Source organism: Caretta caretta, chromosome 6 (assembly GCF_965140235.1).
Source record: "Caretta caretta isolate rCarCar2 chromosome 6, rCarCar1.hap1, whole genome shotgun sequence".
NCBI lineage: Eukaryota > Metazoa > Chordata > Testudines > Cheloniidae > Caretta > Caretta caretta.
In genome coordinates, this window is record NC_134211.1 from 107575282 (window position 1) to 107590068 (window position 14787).

A 14787-nucleotide genomic window follows, 5' to 3' on the forward strand; every position below is an offset into this window, starting at 1 on the left:
TTCCCTTTAAAACCTGTTGAAACCACTTCATAAAAATTAGTCCATCAATCCAAGGTCTCTTAAAGAGGGTTTAATTTGTACTTATTATTTGCAATATGATTTATGAGATTCAGTTTCTCTTTCCTACATTGCTCAGCTGCAAATTAGTACCTGACTGAATTCAATAATGTATTTTACCCCCATAAGATCTGCATGCACAGTTTGAATAATTAAATGGTGTTCATTTGGGGCAATCCTTATTTTTCCCCCTTGCTGCTTGGTTTTACATATAGAAAACATTTAGCATACTAGACAAACAACAAACAGAAGCATAATTAGTCCTTTCAAACAGAGATGTTGTTTAACTTAACTAATTGAAAAGAGATAAAGCAAAAGCTTCCACTGGCTGGCTAGCAGCAGAGTCACAAATGCTACTTTTGTGAAGTTCATATTCCAGTAATTATCTTTTATACAAAGAGCAATGACTCACAAATCTATTTAAATTTTTTCATGAAAAAGCTTTACAAAAAGAAATCTGATAAAAAAGGCTTTTTATGTCAACTTAAATCTGAAACAAGGTCTTTATGATTTGTGGGAGTGGAAAGTCATTAAGGTTTCAATTCCAAATGAAAATTAAGGCTTTTAAACTTCCCATAATACTCACACTGACAACCTTTCATACATAATTGCTGAGGAAGAGTTACTGTGGCCTTGTCACCATTTTAATGATTTGCTAGTATACTGACAAATATCTCCTCCCTGTGAAATCCACCATGCAACCAAGAATAAAAGCCAGGGTTGGCTAAAGAAACATTTGGTTCAGACAGACAGCAGACTGGATCTGATTTCCTTTAATTCAAGACTTATTAGGTGTTAACAAATTAGAGGGGTCAGAAATGGAGCAATGAAGGGACAAGGTGGGAGTTTAGTTGGCAAGGCAAGGAAAAGAGTCTTTAGCTATTATAGCATGGACATTATTAGCTTTTGGCTGAGACAAAGAGAAACACAGCAGTTGAGGATTCATTTCCTTCATGATTATGGAACTGTGTCTCAGCCTAAACTGCATTAGGAAGTCTTATGTTATCATCTCATCATAAAAAACAAACAAACCGGAGTATAAAATTTAGGATCACACATGCTCATAAATTAGATAAGCTGAAAGACAACAACTTCCACCTCCAGCTATTTCCCCCCCAAAATTGTTGCTTTTGCAATCTACTAGGACATAAGTTTACCTGTTGTGCATTTGTCTTGTCTGTCTGTTATTAGTATGGACAGTGGTGTTTATTGTTCCTTGTCTCATTCACCTGAGGACTTCCTTTATGGAAAAAAGAAAAAGGAGTACTTGTGGCACCTTAGAGTTGAGCATAAGCATAAGCTTTTGTGAGCTAGCTGTAGCTCACGAAAGCTTATGCTCAAATAAATTGGTTAGTCTCTAAGGTGCCACAAGTACTCCTTTTCTATTTGCAAATACAGACTAACACGGCTATTACTCTGAAACCTTTATGGAAAGTTTGTTTGTTAGGAATATTTAACATTAAGATGTTGGTAGCACATAGAGGTCTCAGTCAGGTCAGGCCTCCCTTTGTCCTAGGTAGTGTACATGCTATAAAGACCCCTTCCCAGAAATTTAAACACACTTTTTAAGTTTTACAGAAGAACTTGAAGCCTTGTTTCAACTTTATTGATGCCTAAACTGGGAATTCAGAGCAGCTGGGGATTTTGGTTACTGAAAAGGAGAAGAACTGCTCCTGGCTAGCTCTGAAAAATGTGTTTGTTATTATTTGTACTACAGTTGTGTCTAGAGGCCCCGTTGTGCTAGGTGCTGTACCTACACGTTATAAATGGCACTTCCTTTCCTGAAGAGCTTAGCATCTAAATGTACAGACAAAGGAAGTATTATTAGCCCCATTTTACAGGTAGGGAACTGAGCCACAGAAACTTTAAATGATTTGCACAAGGTCTCACAAGAAATCCGTGGTCAAGACAGGAGACATACCCATGTCTTCTGAGTTCCGGAGCCTGAGCTACAAGACCACCTTTCCCTCCAGCAGCTGTCCTTATAAGGCTTAAAATTACAGCAACAACAAGATCTTTAACCACAGAGTAAGAAAAACCCAGATTTTTAATTTGGTTTAAAAGATGACAGAAGGAGACAAAACAGCCATGGCAGATTAGACTTCCACAAAACCCATAAATCAAAGCAAATAAAAAACTGACCCACCTACAAAAGTTGTCTAAATATACTGAACGGAGTATCATTCTGTTCAAATGCAGATATGTAACATAGCCTGGAGGACTGCAAATTGCAGAAGTAGTTACAGTTAGAAGTGGAATCTTCAGCAATTCCAAGAGAGAGAACATCTCAACAAACAGGGCATGCATTATCTTGTTTCATGACATCAAAGAGGAATGAATGTTCAGGCTTTGAGAACTGATCCCCGTGTTTTAAGAGGAGGAACAAGTAGTTAAGAGGATGACAAAAGAAAAACCTCTAGGAGAAAACTGCATTGCAAATGTTATCACATTTGCAAGAGCAGATCCACAGCAGTAGCTGAACTGTAAACTGTTTATAATATGAAAAATAAAAATCATACCCGAAAGAGTGAATAATTCAAAAGCAAGAAGGCAAGCATGACACACATGTAATAGCAAAGTATAGACCTATCAGCAGTCTGCAACGTATCAAACAATTGACTTGCTACAGCGTTGGGTGTGAGTAGCTACCAGCATCAAGAATAACAGGCCTTTTAAAAATCAGTAATTTTTACAATGCCACCCTTGTGTGCCACATGAACCACTGGTGAAGATCATATAACCTAGAAGTATTTATCACATTCCACTGAGAACAAGCTTTAAACTCAACAGGAAAGGATTAAGAGCTCTGCAGATCCAAAGCATAGATCAACATTGTATTTAGCTTCTGGGAAATTTACAAATACAAGACTGCTTCTGCAAATGCAAGTACCAAAGAGAGAGAGAAGAAAGAGCAATCAGGAAGACAAAAGAACACCACGTCTCAAATGCTTTGAGATCTACTGATGAAAAATACTCTATAAGAGCTAGGTATTGTTGTTATCAGAAAAATGCCTTAAGATTATACGTAAAATACCATTTTCTTTATAACTCTGTCAAGAACTAAAATGATTGTGCACCTGAAAAGGATTGCTTCTGGCCCCATTACCCTGTTGGCAGGATAGGCTTCAAAAATTGACAAAGGTGTTCCAACATAAAATGTGGGAACTTTACTATACTGAAAATGGATCCACGGGAAACATACATCATGCTAAATGTGGGGTAGATGGGGAAAGCCAGTGAAAGAATCAACTCAGCTACTGGAAATAAATAAATCCCTTTAATAAGAAGATGTGGCTCAAACTCCTAGCCATTCATTAAGGAACTGGAGAAAGTTCCCATTACACATAAAGGCTATGTCTACACTGCACACTGCTGGCACTGGCATTTCAGGTACATGTAAGTACTCTTGGCCATCTAGGATCTTGACAGATGAAAGGAGACATGACAAAGTCAGTCCGTCAGTAGTGCTTAGCAATGATATGAGAAAAGAGCCTGATGCGTGAGCAGAAAACCTTTCCACAGTGGCTACAGCTCCACATGCCAGATGGAGATTGAAGCATACTCTGCTCCCTGGCTCACCTGCAGGCCTCAGCCTGGGCTCTCTGGTGGCTCTCCATGGTGACTGCACCAGCCTGAACCCAGATTCTCCAAACTGAGCGATTGTGGGCAGAATTTTCCCAGTTGTCAGTGGGAATGCTGAATGTTTTGAGACTTTGCTTGACTTTGTCACTGTATAGGAGATTTGGCCTTCCTCTGTGTCGCAGGCAATTCTTGCGTTGGCCATAGAGCATAGCCTTCAGCAGACTATCTCAAGGTATGGGCTCCATGTGTCCCAACCAGCAAAGCCTGCCAACATCCAGGGTAGTCTGCATATACTGTAGGCCGGTTTGCTCAAAGATCTTTCTAAGACATCAGAGGTGGAAACTGCTCAATCTCCACTTCTACTTGGAGTCTGTAACCCAGCTTTCACAATCGTAAAGAAGAGTACTAACGACACAAACCTGATCCTTTGTGCTCAGGATTAGCAATTTGTTGTTCCAAACATGTGAGGTAGGTTTGCCAAAAATGACAGAAGCTTTGCCGATTCTTGCATTGAGTTCCCTATCAAGGTTAAGTGAGCTGGTAAGAATTGAGCTGAGATAGCAGAAGTGACCCACATTATTCAGAGCTTCATTATTGACATAGATTTTAGGTGGAATGCTGGTACCTTCTGACAGGACAACTGTTTTCTTGATACTGATTACCATGCCAAACTTGGTGCATGCATCAGAAAACCTGTTCATTACAACCTGCAATTCATTGGGTGAATTAGAAACGAATGCAGCAGCATCTGCAAAAAGCAGATCCTGAATAGTAAGCTGGTTGATGACATGCCTTCTGCTCTGGAATCATCTGATGTTAAACATGTAGCTTCATGACACAGCGAAAAGCAGGCTACATCCACACTGTGGTGTGTAACTACGTGTGTTAGTGAAAGGCTCTGGGAGGGGGAGGCAGCGGGAAAAGACTTCAGCAGCTGCTTTACCCTGTTGCCTCTCCCCTGCCAGAGCCTTTCCTCATTGCTGGAAGGCATTCCCTCCTGCAGGGAGAGATTCCAGCAGCTGGGAGGCAGCAGGATACTACACTACTAACAATAGCAGTATAGATGCAGGAGGCACTGCATGGGCATGAAGAAAGCTGTGTAAGGTATATATCATACAGGTTCAGGTGAGTCTCTACTCACCTAAACAGTGCTTCACCGTCTATACTGCTGTTTGTACCCGTTCTGGAGTGTGTATCATATATGTACTCTACACACTGCCATAAGGAGTGAGCAGTGTAGACATACCTATATAAGGAGTAGGTAAGAACAGGAGAGGTGTTCATGGGACAGAACATAATCAATGATAACTAAGGTCATAGAACACAAGACATATATCCTAGTAAGAAATTGCATGTGAAAGATGGATGCGAGTCTTCTAGTGCATGTCTGACACTTAATGGTCAAGTCAAAGCAAGGAATGCAGGGTGCAACCTTATATTTGTAATATCAGCCTAGATTCTGACAGCTCTGGTTAGAAAACTGTGGGTAACTCCAACCAGCAGAAAGATATCAGATAAGGATACTGACAGCAAACTTTTTGCTACAATGGTTTCCATAGAAATATTGAGCTTCAGGGATTGGAAATGCCACAAGGATTACCTAATTTTTTTAAATAGTTGTTTGTTTTTATTGATCTGCTTTGACTTGTCCTCTTTATCCTCTCCCTTTTCTTTTGATAGAATCATTCCTTAGTGACAGCTCAAGGCAACATCAGTCCTGCAGCTTACTGCACAGAGCAGCACACTTACCACACACTACAACCTCATTTTCTTATATCAGGATGCACCAAGCCCACAGGCAGGGTGGGGCCCCAGCTCATGAGCCACTCTCCACCTCACCGGGGACAGGCTGAAACAATTGTACGTTGCCTACTGCTCCAGCTCTCGTCCAAGCAATGTGAAGCAGGAGCAGCCTTATTTTGACTCCATGCTGGTGATAACATGAGCCCCCTGGGAAACCCAGAAGTCCTTCCCTCTTTATTGTGAGCCTAGCTAGGCTCATGCAGGCTCCCCCCACCTCCTCCATCCACTAATCCCCTAGTTTCCTCCATAAACACTTAAGCTCTGTTTCCCTATTGTGAGACCAGATCCCCAGCAGGCATAGCAGAGCAGTTTGGGGCAGGTGCAGGAGAAGAAAGGAGATCAACACACTGTCTTGAGCCTTACTGCAGGGGGTAGAGAGGGCAACTGAATAGCTTTGCAGGGTGTCGCAGATTTGCTTGAGCAGGCCCTGCAGGCAGGGCTGGGTTGACACTGCAACATAGTCTAGCAATCTTATCACCCTTCTACTCTTTGATCTTCAGCGTGCACCTGACCCGTGCACCTGAGCCCACAAGCCCTCCAATCACCGCTATTATTCCCAAATTCATATGGTAATGTGAAGAGAAACCCACCATGCTTATGTGACACTGGCTCATACATTACTGAGAAGCTTGCAAACATGGGGTTCTCATGAGAACCCCACTGAAACCAATCTGCTAAATTCATCCCTGGTTTAGGATAGCTTTGACCAGGCCACAGGGTCCCTGGGAGCAGAAAGACTGTATCCAAATGTTGTCTCTTGTCGTAGTCTTAGCTTGTAAGTGCTTTAAGGCAGGGATCATCTTTTTTGTTCTGATTGTGTACAGTGCCTAGCATAATGGGGTCATGATCCCTGACTGGAGCGCACCATCAGGGAGACTGGAGCCCATAGTAATCAAAACTGCACAAGGAAGCTGAAAATTTGGCACCACTGACTGAAGTGGCTGCAGCGGGGGTGGGGATGTGCTGACTGGCAGCTTCCTGTGGCAAGGCTCCTAAGGCTGCGTTCCCTAGTAGATAACCAGCACTACTGGTTACCCTCTCCCAGGTTGAAGTCACCTCAGAGCACAGCAGCCCGAGCTGGTACAGAGAGGAGTACAGGCCAGTGAGTCAATGCTGATGAGTGAGGGTTTGTGAACAGGCCCCAATTATCCTAAGGAGTGCTCCTGATAGTGACTAGAACAGCATTTAAAAACTGCACTGGATGATGGGACAGCTGGTTTCAATGAGGATGTTGAATACCACTCCCGTTCATATACAGCTAGACTGGGTGTTACGGTGTAGGGGGACCACAATGCCTCAGGGAGGCACTCTCCCCCACGTGTACACACTGTGCACTAGCCAGTTGCTCTTCATAGTATATCAGGGTTGGAAGGGACCTCAGGAGGTCATCTAGTCTACCCAAAGCAGGACCAATCCCCAATTTTTGCCACGGATCCCAAAATGGCCTCCTCAAGGATTGAACTCACAATCCTGGGTATAGCAGGCCAATGCTCAAACCACTGAGCTATCCCTCCCCCTCTTCTAGGTGCCCAGCCCCACTCCTTGAACCTGTGCGGAGGAGGGGCCAGGTGATTTGCTTTCCAAAGGGAGCCAGGGCCAAGCAGTCCCTGTTATTGTGACCAGCTCTTGCAAGGGCAATATAAGGTAGGGGGCCCCTCTTTTTCTGTGGTCCCTGTGCACAAAAGTCAATTGCAACCTGGCCCAAATGGTGCAGACTCACAAGACAACAAAGGTGTCATATAACATGCAATGCAGCACTCCAATACCTCAGTGATAAGTGCTTCATAAATGCCTATATATACCCAGAGATCATTTCCGAGTGCTGTACACCATGCATCCCATTCACAAATAAAAGTGCTCATTAGAAAAATGGAATTGCTGCCGTTTTAAGCCTCTGTCAGATGAAGAAGCGATTTACAAACGTACATGAGCAACGATGCTTCTGTTACTATGGAGAGTCACGTGTTGGCATGATTGTTGATGCGGGAGACAGAGTTAACCTTCTTCTTACTTCACAAGTCAATAGGCAACGGAAAGGCAGATTCTCTGAGACAATGCTACTTTTCCTGCCAGTAGTGATCTATTTGTGGAAATGGGTCAACCTCTTCGTGGTGGACATGTTAGTGTGCGAGTGCCTAGCAGTGCTGCTTACAATTTTCTGTCCATTACACAGGCAGCGGAACGGCTGCACATAACTACTTCTGGCAGCCAAGTGTTTCATGAATTGCAGCAAGTTAACCACAAGGAGATGATGACATTTTGAGACAGGGCATGATAAATTCCAACTCCCAGACAAAAGGCATCTTTAAAAATAACAATGCAAATGGGAACACAAACCCACACAACCCATACAGGTAAAAGCTACGGATGTGAGTTCTGGCACTAAGTCACCCCAGTACTACCAAGGTCAGCAATGTCATATGCTTTGCAATGAGATAAAGTTAAGGATAGATTGCTCATGAGTGAGGATGGAGTTCAAGCATCAACTGGCTTTCCTTGAGTCACAGCTTTAGCAGATTTAAAACCAGAGTAAAATAGCATTAATTTCCCTTATTCTGCTGCGTGGAAAGTGTATCCAAAATGGTTGGGTCGATTTAAGCCCATTGGCTACTAACCCTTTTCTCCTTTCCTACTGCCCTCCAGAGCACCTGCACCTGAGGCAGGCCTCAGGCCAGAACGATGCCCTGGGAAGCTGGGACAGCAATAATAGACCCCAGGGGAGGTGAATGTGAGGGAGGTATGGGCAGAGTCACAAGCTCCACACCGTCTCACTGCTCACCAGCAGGAGGGCATTGGTTACACCTTCTCACTGGTAGCAGGAGCTATTGGTCGCTGTGCTCTGCCCAGTGCCTCCTAGAGCATTAATCCAAAGGCATGAAAGATACCAGACACTTAGCCCTCATTGCCACAAAGGAATAATTATCCCTTAGCCTTTTACAGGCCCACTATTACAACAGTGAGACCTCTACTAAATCGCAGCCTGTTTTAATGGTCATGCCCCGCACATTCCCCATTTACTGGGCATGGCAGGACTGCATTTTGAGTTACTGTACCTGCCACTTCATTAGATCGCTGTTTAATTCGATCCTCTGCTTTATCTGATCAAAAGCCTCCGGAGGAACCAAATCATTTACATTGCAACAAACATAGTTTACATCCCTTATTTTGATTGCTTTTGACAGGTGTAAGTGGATAATTCCATCAAGAGCCATAGAAAATTGCCTTTTAATCAATAGGGAGTTTTCCTTCCTAGGGGACATCTCATAACAGTGAAAGGTCTCTTTGGAAGAGAGGCCAAAATTATTAATGAGATTGAAGGAGAAAGCATTGAGAGATTCAGGCAATGGGATGCAAATTTCTAAACATGACACCAATTTTGGGGGCCCAGCGTAAACATCTATGGACTGATTTTTAGAAGTACCCATAACTCCCAGTGCAAGTCTAAAAGGAAGGCATGAGCTCAACACCTCTGAAAAATCTGGCATTAGGTGTCACCCAAAAACTGAGGCACTCAAAATTAGTGGACAATGAACATCTGGCCTGAAGAGACTCAAATCACATTCTTGGTGGCACTCTGAAACATGGGCATTTTTTAATCTTCTATTCACACACCCGGATAAAATTTCAGAAGATTTTAAAACGGTATTCTGCTCAGGTCTTACATTTAAAGTTTCAGCTCAGGGCAAGTTTCCATGGTTATCATGAAGGATTGTAGCTCATGTTCTAAAATGTTAGAACTATTGCAATGTAAAATACAACAGCATCAAAAAATTAATGTTTCTACAGCACTTTGAAGAGAAAGTGCTAAATATTATTAGAATAAGCATATTAGATTTGAAGCTTGAGCCAACCTCAGATCCAACAACTTCATGTTTCGATCCAGGGCTCTAGTTTGGCCCATTCTAAAGAAAGAGGCTTTTGTGGAAACAGGACCCAGATCTGGGTTCAGATTTCACTACCCTTGCCACATAATTCATGTGGATGAAGCAGAGAGTGTGCAAGAGAGCGGAGTCTGATTTGAGTCCCTCTCCAAAGAAAATTTTACTGTAAAAATTAACTTTTGGGATTCCATCAGAACTATAGAAAAATGTCTATTTCTTCAGTGTGTGGCAGATGGTCACTAAAATACCTTAAATAATCCATATCTCTTGTTTCTGCCCGACGTTGCCTACCCCTACCTCCTTTTGGTCTCTCAGGCCTCATTAATGCACCCTCGCAAATGTATATACTGATTGCAATACTCCGATAACAACAAAGGACTTTGGCCCTAAAGAGAGCAGAATGGATAGAGGGAGAAAGAAGTACAGTAAGGCTGCACATAAGATCAATACCAACCTGCATGGAACAGCTCTTTAAACAATGTTTCTTTGCCACCATTTAAAACATAATATATTGTCCCCTCTAGGTAAATATGTGAACATTTACAAGTGGGAATCGGTAAAACTAGTGATCTTTCCACCCCCTCGTCCTCAGAGATCATTCTTCTTCCATTGAAGAGGATAGCAGTGATGAATTATTACAGCAGAGACATCAATCAATAGCCTAATTGCCAAATTTACAGATTTCCTACAGACCTTTCTGACCACTCTGGTTTTTTAGAAAAGTTGACCCAGCTAGAGCTGGTAGCCAACTGGAATAAAGCACAGGCGACATGGGAAACAGCAAGACAAACTGAGGAGCAGCTTAGGAACCCAGAACAAACAACTTCAATGGGAGCTGAGTATGAACCTCTCATGACAAAAATTTGACCCTTGGAGAAAAATGAAAAGCCCTCAAGCCTTGTATGCACTGGGATTTTGTCTCCATCTCATCCATCAATTGCTAGTGTGTTTGCACCAATACAAACCTCTAGTGTGGAAAGGAAAGCCACAATTTGCATTTACCCTTATTTCAAGCAGAGTTAAACTGGACTGGTGAAAATCACAGCCGCCCTTGTCTTCACTAGTGGTTTACACCATTGCAGCTACACTGGTGATTGGTCACCAATGGGTGGAATTGTTCCATACCGGCACCAGTGTCACATTTGCCTCATATTATCAGCTGTGCAGAGTCCAAGAGGTGCACACAAATCCTATGGAAGCCAATTGTCTTATGCTTTCAACCGTTATTGGATAACAGTAATAAGGGTCAGATCTAGAGTCCGCAAAAGTCAATAGAAATACTCCCTTTGACTTCAGCAGTCTTTGGATCAGTCCCTGAGAGTCTAATTTCCCACATACCTTACAGTTAACAAGCACACGCAAGCAGCTTGTAAGGCCAGACAGTAAGGCCAGACAGATTTCTACCTGGCTTTTTACAGAATATCCAGAGACATGTCTCTGGATATTCTGTAAAACATAAACATAAATTCTGTTATCCAATTTATACACTGTTCTAGTAAATTTGGGGTCATCACTTATCTTTAATACCATGATTACTGCTGTTGTCAGTAGTTAGTCACGGAGCTCTGGAAACTTCTCTGATAAAAGGCCTACTAAGATCCCCTTGCATCGCAGAACTGATATACTTTAAAGGAAAGAGAATGAGAGGTAAGACAAGGGAAAGTGGGACAATGTTCTTTATCATGGCTACTAAAATTAGCCTGAATTTACCTGGCGAATCTATCATTTCATGTACATCTTCTCACCTTGGGCCTGATCCTCAGGCCACTGAAGTCAACAGGAGGATGGACAGTGGATGCTAGATTAGGCTCTTGTGCTCAGTCCCACTTCCATAGGCTCATAGGGGAAAGGGAAAGCAAGGCTGTGGTTTAAACTCTGTTCTCTTGTACAGACCTCCTTCAAATCTAATTTGTCGTGTGAGAGATGACTTGAATGGCCTCCAAGTGCTTGACTCTTTCACAAAACCACTATCCAACTGAAATCATTCTGCTTAATACATAGGAAAGCATGATCCCCAAGCAAAACCTGAGTACTCTTACTCCACGTCCTATCTTAGGCTCTGAGAGTTAAGAAACCATGTAGGGACTGTTTTCTGTCTGAGTAGCTAGGGGATGGGCAGCCTGGGCATTTTTTAGTTTGCCTAATGCCACAAAAAATTAAAACCTAGCACCAGTGCTTCTCTGCAACAAGACCCTCAAAATTTCCCCTTTCTTTTTATTCAAGGGAGATAAATCAATCCAAAAATGTAAAGAAATTTGAATTCCACCTTCTTGTGCTTCCGGCACAAGAATCACCAAGCAGAACAAATGGACGGAATCCATGATGCAGACTGTTTCAGTCTCAGCTCAACCACAGACTCACTCGACTTTCTGCATTCTTTATGTTCACCTGTCTCGCTTTTCCACATTGCAGCAGCCTTACCAGAATTGCAGCACACCGTCCTGAGTGTGCCTCAGTGCCAGACTTCTTGCTGCCAATCAAAAGTAGCCAGATAAGAAGCTGCATTTGCATATGTATTCACAAGCTTTTCCAAAGGCACAGGGCCTCTGCTGAATACCGATGCCATCGGAGAATGACAACTATGCAAGTCATTTTACAGCTTCACTACCTAACTCACCAGATCAGGTTTACTGGCATCCATACATGAATTATTACAGAGTGTAGATTATATCTGCACACCAGCAGACATGAAACTATACAAGTTCATGGTAAAGAGTCAGTGTCAACATTTCCCAAAGAGACCATCCCAAGTGTTTCAAGTTGGGCATCCATTAAACAGAGGAACCTAAACCTGTCACCACTTCTGAAAAGTTTTCCCTAAGTCCACATTGCTCCTTCCTACACAAAAACCCAAGCCAGGCCGCCCCCCCATCCTACACAACCAAACCTAATACTCCCTTCTCCTCTACATGGGTTATTTCCACTCAGAGAAATGGAAACTGAGTTTAAACACAGAGTTTTCTTGGATTTATCCCATCAGGGCAAAGTTCCACATACACACCCCACAGGAAAGAGCTCAAGGGCTACATCCTCTGAACCCAGACTTTCCTCACCCTGCCCAATACCAAATATCCTGAGAGAACCTCTGGAAGTAAACGGTATCTATGCAGTGTCTCCTTGCTTCTACACCGCAAGGCACTCACCTCTTTACAGATCTTGGACTTCATGGAATGTGCAGGGCTACCTGGTTTCCCCAGCTACCAGCATCAAAAGGAGGGGGGTGAGGCAGCATATGTAGTGCAGGGGGAGCGGTTGCCCAGCGCAGAGTGAGAAACTAGGCAAGTTATCACACAAGCTGCCATAACTTGTGTCAATGACCCCGGCGAGTGGAGAATCTAGCACAGTGGTTTTCAACCTGTGGTCTGCAGACCCCTGGGCGTCCGCTGACTATGTCTAAGGGGTCCGCAAAAGGTAGTTGTTACCATAGAACCGTGGTTTTCAATCTGTGATCCACTGACCCCTGAGGGTCTGCAGATTATGTCTACAATTTCCAAAGTGGTCAACACCTCCATTCGAAATTTTTTAGGGGTCCACAAACGAAAAAAAGGCTGAAACCCCCTGATCTAGCAGCTCTGGCTCATGCATCCCATAGCACTGGATACTAGTGGTGAAGCTTAGAGGGAAGCTTACAGAGGGGAGGGTTGGAGAGGCTGGCATGCAGAGGCAGCACTCCCTACTTCCATGCCCAACTCGGCCCTGCAGTTGCAGACTTTCCTTTTCTTGTGTAAGCAGAGGGAGGCAACTGAATTCTATCTAATGTTTCTCTATGGCACCCATCACCATGGCATCAGGGCCTTTTTTTATGCTTTGCGTTAGCAAACAATCCAGTTCATGAAAACATCTGGTTACCATAAATGGGCTAAACTCAGCCCTGGTGTCACTCTACTGAAATTAGTGGAGTGACATCTAGGAGGAACTTGACCCAGTATATCAAAAAGACTTTGTGACCCTCCTCCCACAAAGAAAGAATTTAGAATTAAAATGCTTTTTTTGCACAATACACATCAAGGCAAAGCATCTGAAATGCAAACAGCAAAGCTTTATAAAATAAGATCTACAATTCTGCTTTGAAGACATTTTAAAATGCTGCTTAAAATTCATGAGATGGCAGAGTAGCGTGAGAAGCAAATTACGTTTAAGATACTATGTCCTGCAACATCTGAGGACAGTACCAGCCTCTAAACCAGCATTCCTTCCCTGAGTTAAATGGGTGTAATGTGTTCAACTATTGTAGGGAAAAGGCAGCTATTGCAAGGGAACTCGGAGCATGGCAAGTTAGTGAAGGATAACACTCTTCAGGATTGGGCTGATAAGTGCTGAGTGAGTCCCACTCACATTCTCAGTGGCCCTGAGGCTTACCCATAGAACACCAGGACCTTGCCATGGCCTCTGCTCCCTCCATCATTCCTAGAACTCCTTCAGTATTAGGGTGACTTGGCAGTCCCTTATCTGCCCCATCCTGTGGTTCTCCCATTGGAGGGGATGAACTAAATCTACCCCTTTGTAAGTGTAACATTCTCACATTTGGAACATGACAAGTTGAGCACATCATTCAGAAAAACCAACTCCCCCGCTCCTCCCTTCTGACATTCCACTCAGTCCTTGCTGTTGCAAGCTGGCGGTGCTGAGGGTGCAGTTTCTAAGCTTGGAAAAGGAGGATGCTGTAGTTTATATCCCATTTACCACAGAATATTCCAATCTGATTTGGACATTCTGGTGGAAAGGGCTTGAAGAAGCTGAAACTCTAGCTGTCATGTATGAGCCCAGGTTGCTTCCTGTTGGTTCTTCTCATCAGAATTGCACCCTTTAGAAGTTCTTCCTGTCTAATTTGAAATCCTTTTGCATCCCAGGCTTCTTTCCCCACAAATCTGGATTTTAAGGACATTCTCGGGATATGCTAGTAATATTATTATTATCAATATTAGTATTATTTTAAAGCCAGCTCAATATAGACTCAACTTTGCCTGCCTGAGAAGAACAGGATGAGGCCTGTCATCATTCCATATTGGGATTTTTCTAATTGTGACCACACGTTGTATAAAGTATAAGTACAGATTCAGTTATAGAATGATCCCTGCCTCTCTGATTATTTCAGAAGAGGAAGGGGAGGAAGCAAAAAAGTTAAGCTAATTCCTATACATTGAACACAGTCTTTAGCTACTGGGCATTGCTCAGTTTCAGACAGTCTGCCAGTGAAAGCCCCATGTAGTTAACAGGTGATGCTTTTATCCATTATTTGGCAGATGAAGATTGTAATAATTCCAACATCCCAACTATACTTTTATCAAGCTCATGAAACTATCAGGCAAGCAGCTAAGATAAAACAAAACACTAACAGGAAAATCAATGTTATTTAATTCAGAAAACATATAGTCAGTTTGCCTGCCAGGACTTAAAACAAAAAATAAAAGACCATCTCACAGCCCCTCCCCTCCATTAATAATGCATCTGATGAGCATTTAAC

General features: G+C 42.9%; 1 protein-coding gene across 3 annotated transcripts in view; it reads right to left on the reverse strand.

Moving 5' to 3' along the window:
• The window catches only part of CCDC85C (coiled-coil domain containing 85C), a 165556-nt gene that overhangs the window by 148829 nt on the left and 1940 nt on the right, over positions 1–14787 (reverse strand). The gene's annotated exons all lie outside the window — the stretch shown is intronic.